The sequence below is a fragment of the Amblyomma americanum genome, chromosome 3 (assembly GCF_052857255.1).
Source record: "Amblyomma americanum isolate KBUSLIRL-KWMA chromosome 3, ASM5285725v1, whole genome shotgun sequence".
Lineage (NCBI taxonomy): Eukaryota > Metazoa > Arthropoda > Arachnida > Ixodida > Ixodidae > Amblyomma > Amblyomma americanum.
Window position 1 is genome coordinate 117,601,200 of NC_135499.1, and position 8,234 is coordinate 117,609,433.

Consider the following 8,234-nt stretch of genomic DNA (forward strand, 5'->3'; position numbering starts at 1 on the left):
ATACCAATGGTACGTGTCATGGGGTCATTTCTAGTGGCCCCGTGGATTTGCGGACGAACTCTGTGACATGGTGTCGTGTCGCAAGAAATATACTAGCAAGCGACTGCCTCGACAGGTCGCTGGCGACTTGCTCAGAGCTTCCTGGCCGGGACAAATTCGTCAATGTTTGACGCGTGACATCCGGGACTCTTCCATGTTTACGCACCCTACACGGACGTTGTGGCCATGGTTCACGGTCGGCGCAAAAATTTGTCTCAACCGAGGGACACGCTGAGGATTCGTTTTTGCCGACGAGGGCCTTTGCTTAACTTAACAAGAGCGTGCTGTACAAGAAGTATTGCGAAAATAAAAGTTCAGGATACAAGCAGTATCACAAGAAAATACAATAGAAATGTCCATTGCACTGAATTCATAGGTAGTAGCCGCAGAGGGAGAATGTGGAATAGTTCCACAAGTGTTTGTTTACTTCATTGAAAATTAAAATATCACCATAATCGTTCCAAAAATGCAGAAATGATCTAAGCTTAATATGTATAGTGATGGCGCTCCAAGCTTTAGTTGAAGCGAATCCAATCCAATCTGTGCGGATTTTGCCAAGAAGTTAGTACTTTATGTTAATCTTGCAAGATTTTGATTATTGTGTTATTCCCGATGAATAAGCCCAAGCGTACGTTCATAAAATGCTATATAAAGCTATTAGATGTACGTGATTAGTTGAAATTGTACATATATTAATTTGTTGAAAAAATCTGCGCATATTAGCAGCGTAACGAGAAAGCAACATTGCGTAGGGCTCAGTTTTGTATATATTACCTCAGTGTGGTCTGCGAATGAAACGTGAGGCTTCATGCTCCGATCCAACAATTAGGGTGGCTATGAACGAAAGCGCATTATAGTTTAATTATAGTAGTCAAATGGCACTAATGTCCAGCCATTACGAGCACCCTCACGCCATTAGCTGTTTTTTTTTTGCGCAGAGCGATATATAGGCTTTTTTGTAATAAAAATTCTGCTTCTATGCCAAAAATTCAACACCAGTCTGCATAAAATGTGGTAACAGAATATTATTTCTAAAAGCTTTAAACCTTGAACAGAAAACAATTACCTGTGTTTTTGCAGGATGATTAGTTAGTGGTCCACTCGGTGCCACATAGATATGCTATTGAGGTAATCGTTGAGTTTGGAAATTATGATCTCAAGGGAAGAGGTGATTGAGACTTCAGGTCTATCGTCAGCATTTAAGAAGTGTTTAGAACATGCTAACCAGTCAGGTAAGTTGATAATATGAATTCGGATAACAAACGACTTGCAATTAAATCTTGTAGAAACTTTATAAAAAAACTATTGCAGTATCAGATAAAATCAAAGCTACGATAGCATTTATTCCAGTATTTTATAGGCAACTGCGGAGTTCTGGGAGGGCGCGCTGAAAGCTTCGTATCCACGATACTGTGTTAAATTATGTCAAATGCCACATTGAAATCATAAACAACTATGCCAACGTAGCTGCTGTTCTGTTTTTTTTTTTTTTCTTTTCATTCATCATAGAAGACCATCAAGAATGTTTGTGCCACGGTCGGTGAATTGTTGCATTTGTGGTCAGTCAAAGACCATTGATCATTGTTTCGTTCTATGTCGTTATGCGGGGTACCTCTTGGACATATTGCAGTTAACTGTTACGGGCAGTGAGATCACGATGGAGAGTATAAGATTCTTTCTGGCCTATGGAGAAGGCTATTATGTCTTGTGGCCTTTTTCTTATGGTAAATCTGTTTAATGTCCGAGGATGAAGCGTATAATCAACAAACGTTTTCAGCCATCACGCTGGACGAGCTTCTTGCTCCTAGAGCAGCGACATTGGTGCAGTGAGTATATAGTTAGCCGCTACTGAAGTTTGTGTGTGCCTGCCAGAATTTTTATGTGCTTGCTTGGAGTGGAGTGAGAGCTTATGGCAAATCGCACAATGCGGTCTGATTATGTGAGAAATCTGTGGTGGAAACAGTTTTCCGTGTAAGAATGAAATATGAAAACTGGGTGATGGCGTAAGGGCAACTCTTCCCGCTCCGGAATCAGAACCCCTCGGTTATATTATCTGCTCGGTCAGATGTTCATTTCTTCAATTTCGTGTCATGGCAATGTACGCTTACTTTTTCAGATGGTGGGAACCACCCTGGCTTCGCATGAGTGTAGCGGTTCTTTAGAGAAAGGTCAAACAAGGTACAATAATTTACAATCGCTAAAGGTATTGCTGGCACTCCTGCAGCTGAACTCCATAGGGAGTGTTCCCAACTTAACCCAGGACAAAAGACACGAAACTGTTATCTGCTTATGAATAATCTTATTGGCTGCCTAGATTCTGTTGCTGAAGTTACGCAAGTAATGTTGCTGAAAGATGCCTCGGAGGTGCGGAAGGTAATATGACTCAGAGGCATGCTGAAAGAAAATTAGGAACAATTCTAAAATCCTTGCAATGGTACTCAGTTAAAATAATTAATTTGTGTTTCCCCCCTTTTAAATGGAAAGCTACTTATAAAATCTAGCGTCACATGTACCACGGACTGCCAGCATCCAGAGGTTGCGCATTTAACTTTGTAATCGGCGGCCTGTTTTTTTTTTTTTTTGCAAATGGCGATGAGCTGCACGGATCCAAACTTCGTAAATGTAAAGAGAAACGACAAGCGGGATTCGGACGCCCATGCTCCCTCTCACTCCCTCTGAGGTGCGAAATCCAATTACCTGCTATCGTCGCGTTACTCTGGTCGTCACCACCTTATTTGATTCTCACGTCGGCGCACATTGCAGAATTTACGGCAGATTTAGAGCGCGTACGTAAACCGCGCCGAAAAAAAGTAAGATTTTCACGTGTACATCGCATGCTCACAACCGGTACTGGATTAATTTCCTGCAATTGAAAAGCAGACAGCCCAAATGCATTCTTACAGCATAAATGTACGCTGCAAATGAAATAATGTTTCGTTGTCGACCTTGCGTATGAAGATACCTTTTCCAAAATGTACCTCACATACGACTGTCGTTTCCTTTTTTTTGCTTTATTCCCATCGTTCTCATTCGAAACCGAAAATTCTTTTACGTAAGCCACCACCGCAGCAACTCCTGTTCATGCAAGCTGAACGTTCGCAAAATACTTTTCCGCTTAGAAACCTCTTGCTTTTCTTCTATTTCCGTCTGACTGAAGCTTTAATTTTTTAACAGGATATATTCATATTAATCAATAAAGGGCCATGCTCGTAAATAAAACCAAGCAGGGAGAGAGCTCCTCGTCTTTCCCACACCGAAGATACGCCATGTTCGTCTCTCTCCGTACTGTGACATCTTCCTTCTGTGGTCCGATAAATAGGTGGACTCGGCTAAAGCGCAAAAGCCTTGAGCTGCAAGCTACAACTTGAGTCTTCTCCATGGCACGAGGGGCCACACATGTGCATCAGGTGCACTCCGTACTTATAGGCCGCTCTATATAGACTCACAACCACCAAAGCACCGCGAATTCACACGCCGTCACCAAGCCTAGCGGTCGCAAAACACTGAACGAAATTACAGCTCAGCTCTTCTCTCGCGCACGAAACCGTGTTATTTTATTCATATACATAGCACCAGCATTCACCGAAAAAATAATTGAAGCGCTAATAATTTAGGCCACAGTTCGCTTAATTAACGTGCGCCTGAACATGTTCTATCCGCGCACAACCCATCCGATGGGAATAATATTCACCACGCATTTTCGATGCTATTTTATTTAGACAACCTGTGATTTTTCTCTAATGCCTGGAATAGGATTAGAAGGTTTTTCATATCGGTGGAAAAAGAGTGCTTGTGATATAATTACGCGTCTTCCTCTCCACATAACTGACTGCTGCTGAATTCATGCACAGTGCTGTTTAAACAGCACGCTTTTTGTCCTGGCTTTTACTTCATTCAGGTGCCATTTATATAATAACTGTAGTGCCCTTGGTGTTTGCCATCAGCTTCAAAAAGCATTTTCCAAGCAAAACCTAGTTGAGTAATTTTTTGCTCTATATTTTTGCGTTTTCTTGCTTTCAGACTTTCCATATAATGCTTGAGCAATGCTTTCTCGACTACCAGCCTTCTTCCTCTTCGTTTCAACAGCAGTCACCACTAAATGTCTGTTCAGTCCAACGTCCTTTTCAATTTCATGATATTCAGCCTACTCAGAGAGAAAATTCCGCGAGAGACATGCAATACTCTGAAAATGCCAATGACACGAGCATGTGAATCAGCTGTAGGTGCCCTCCTCATATTGAAAAACAGCGTTACCTGTAGTAGAAAATTGTTAAACAGCTGAAGTGGACCTTTGCCTTTCCAAAGCTTGAGCTGTCTTTATTATCCACTGACGCTCAAGAAATGAGCTTCTGTGCTGGCTTCGCTAACTTCTCTCTCACTGTGCATTTCGTCACGGTCCAGACTCGTGTTCTAATTGTCTTTATTTTGGGTGAAGACGATGGTGCTGATTTGTGTTTTCGATCACTTCCGCTAAGAATCGATGAAAGTCATCACCTCATTAGCAGCGTGGATCCTTAAACTTCACAGAACAGAATATCGTTTGCCTTCGAAACAGTTTCGTCTTCTCGCACCTCTCAAAGGGACATTAAACTATCGGGAATATAGTGCGCACAACATCCTAAACTATTACTTTAGAGCCCGCGTTCTTGAACAAGCCCTCTGCAATACTCTTGACAGATATCATTAATCACATTATTAGGTCGAAGAACGCCTCTAGGGATAGCTAAGCCGTCCTACTTTATTGAAGCCCTGGCCCCAGCATAGTGCGTCCGAAGTACCATCTGTTGATTCCGCTGCCCGATGCATCGTGCCGCCAAAGTCGTAATCTCCACAGTTATGAAAGCAAGAAATCGCTCATCTCACTACTTTAGACTGTCCCGTTTAGGTAGGTCCAGACTCGCGGAGTTAAAATAATGTGATGCAGCCCCCCTCCCCTACAGATGGCTTGCAGTGAAGCATCGACATTCGTCCCACGTTTCGGACCTCCTCATGCCCCGCGATATCTTCGTCTCTGCGCCGGCCTCCATGTTCATTATCCCAGTCTAGCCAAGGTGGTTATTTGAATATCGATTTATTGAAGACTACGCACAGCTGCGGGCATTGACCCGAGCTGCTCCATCTCAGCGTCCCTTGATGAAGTGGCCAGCCTCAAAATATCCTTTTGTCAGAGGGAAGGGAACAGCACATAACGGCACGCACCCAGGCCTATAGCAACTTTAGTAAACGTGGTCGTTTCTTCCCCCAACCTCAACACATCACATTGTCAATAGCCCAGCGGAGACCACTGCAGGATGTGCTATTCTTTCCTTGACCTTCAATTAACCTTTCCTGTGCCATCTGCGGCCACCTTATCCCCGAAAAATTAAGAATCGGCTATGCCTACGTGACCATCTCGCTTCTTGCCAATGTTTTCAGTCTCTTCGAACATCCTCCGTAGTCGAAAGGATCCACTCTTTTCTCTTCATATTACATGTCCTGCCGACGCCCATTTCCAGCCGATTTCAGCTGGACTATAATTAACTGTCATTTATTCCCAGACCCATTTGCTTTCTTCGTTTGTCTTAACAACACCCCAATCATTTTCACTTAACTAGGTCACCGTGATGCGTTTCAATAAATGTCGTCTTTTCGTTAGCCTCAAAGCTCCTGCCCGTTAGGTGACATCTATGAATATGTAACCGTCTTATACTTTTCTTTTGATTGGTAGCGGTGAGCTCCTATCCATGGTAGCCGTACAGCTGCGCTTGAGTGAATGCTAATGAGCACTTACTTCCTAATTATTTATGGCATTAGAGAGCCTGCCGAACTACATCACAAATGGACGAAAAACACTGAGCCATCCACGGCAAGCATCACACCACCACATCCCCCCCCCCCCCCCCCCCCCCTGCGCATGTGCACCATCGAGCTGCCCTCGCGACCGTCGTGGGGCGTTTTCGAGACAATACTCACATGTGTCCTACACGACCCCCGTCTTTCCCTGCACCACTTCACGTTTCAGTCGCTAGATGGAACAGTGCGGCAGAGTCATTCAGAAATCCGACCTCTCCACTGTACGCGAGTTAATGTCGCACTTCGTAAAGGTAAACTAGAAAGAAAGTGCTATGTCTTGCGATAATATTAAATTATGTTAGCGCCCACGCGTTGCATATTTCAATTCAGGCGTGGCATTTGTGTATTATTGACTGCCAGTGCACATAAAGCAAGCCATTAATTTTAAGGTGGCAGCTAAAATGCAATTTTCTTTTTTGCAAAAAGCTGTAGTACATAGCTTATAGATGGGCATATCTTACAATATATTGTAACGAGCAATGAATTAATGTCTATCGCAAGGGTTGTTTAAGAAATTCGTAATCCACGGTTTCGTTTACGCAAGTTGGCACAGACTTGATTGTAAGAAGAGAATGTGCAACAGTAATATTTTTGTTTGTTTTTAATTCTGATGGTGTGCTTGACACGACGTGGCTATTTTTGGTGTTTAATTTCTGTTCTCTGATGTGCTGCAGCTTGGATTTTAAACAGTTTTTCGTTTAGACCCGTGAATAGCAGATGGCTATGGGTCCAATAACTGCGGTGCATTTTCCATGAAAAGCTGTCAATAAATTGAAATAAATATCTAGACTACAATAAAATAGACTTTGCGTCTGGCGAAAAATAAGAAAAAGCAAAAAGAAGAACACGTAGCGACGCTCTTCGAGAATTCGAATAACTGAAATTGGTCGAGGGCCCAAGTTTTCGGCTGCCAGGAGTTTTGTATCGCTTTTATGAACAACGATATTGGGCCGACGAGTGTCGTCAAGATACGAGCAAAGTGGCACGGCTAGCGCTGCTGAGAGACAAGAATACGAAGCTTCGCTCCCTTCTAATGTGCCACCCAGCCGGTTCGCGCAAAGAGGCCGTACGCCGGAGCTTCGAAAGCTCGAGCGAAATAGAAGATCCCGGGGTCACCGGCTATTTGTAAAAACGCTACATCCCTTTCTTGACAGCATGGCTTTACAGCATGAAGCGTGGAAGTGCCATCTGCTGATAAATGCTGTAACAAAGGGCCCTGTTATCCACGATCGAAAGACCTCGTTGCCATTTGTGTCGAGAGCTCAGATGGATGCACATCAAACAAAAATGACGTAACACAATATTCGCTGCATGAGAGTTCAAATGGGGAATTAAACTAGGAACTTTTACGATTCTGTCAACAACAGATAAAAGTTGAGTAAAAAAAAAGGCTAACAGTGTTTTATTGGTGTACAACTTACCTTCATGTTCCCGCTTCAATGTTCCTATCGAGCGATTTCGTCGCCTACGCAACCCATCAGCCCCAAATTTATTGCTTTTACGGCCTCCCTCTTTTCCCGCATCTTTCTTTCATTACGAAGGTTTTGCTTTTTATCGCTCCCTTGTTCCCGCGATATTGTTGAAGAAGCTATTTCCGAATATCGTGCCACCCTGGACCCGCACATTTTGCCTACATAAAAGTGGATGCATCAAAGACAGCGCTCTCAGGTGTTTGATATTATTACGCGCTCAGTTTAGGGAGTTTTAAAAATATTGATAGCGCAGTGTAGATGTGAACTAAATTATTGAAATACCCTTGCAAGTTCAGATGCCGAAAGAAACTAACACTTCTTCGATACAAGAAAAACAACGGAGGCAGAATTGTGACGCTCTAAAAGTGCTCAGAGCTCTCAAACCATTTAAACACTTCCACCACTTCCCACTGCAGTAATAATTTGAAGGCTATAAATTTATATAGTTCTAAGGAGCCCATATGAGTCATAGCAGCAAGTAAACCATACGTTTCTATAATTTCTGCGCACTGGACAAATCGCAAAGAAATCGATATTTTATGTTTGGGTTCATACCCACAGAACTTGAAGTCCAGGGTTCGACGGAAACCCGTCTGGTCGGGTATGTTCATGGCGGAAAATCTTCAAGCCCCGACCAATCGTTAAAGAAGATGACCAATCGTTAAAGAAGATGAAGGCCCCGTAAGCCGGGGCCGAAACGTCATCTTCTTTAACGATTGGTCGGGGCTTGAAGATTTTCCGCCACCCACAGAACTTGCGGATGGCTTACGAAGAAGCTTTTTCATAAGCCTTTTCGGCATTCCGCATAAGAAGAAGATCTACTGCGTTTCTGGACGTAAAAGACCAATAAAAATTTGCGCTTTTTGTTTCTGTGCGAGAAAGCGTTATTTA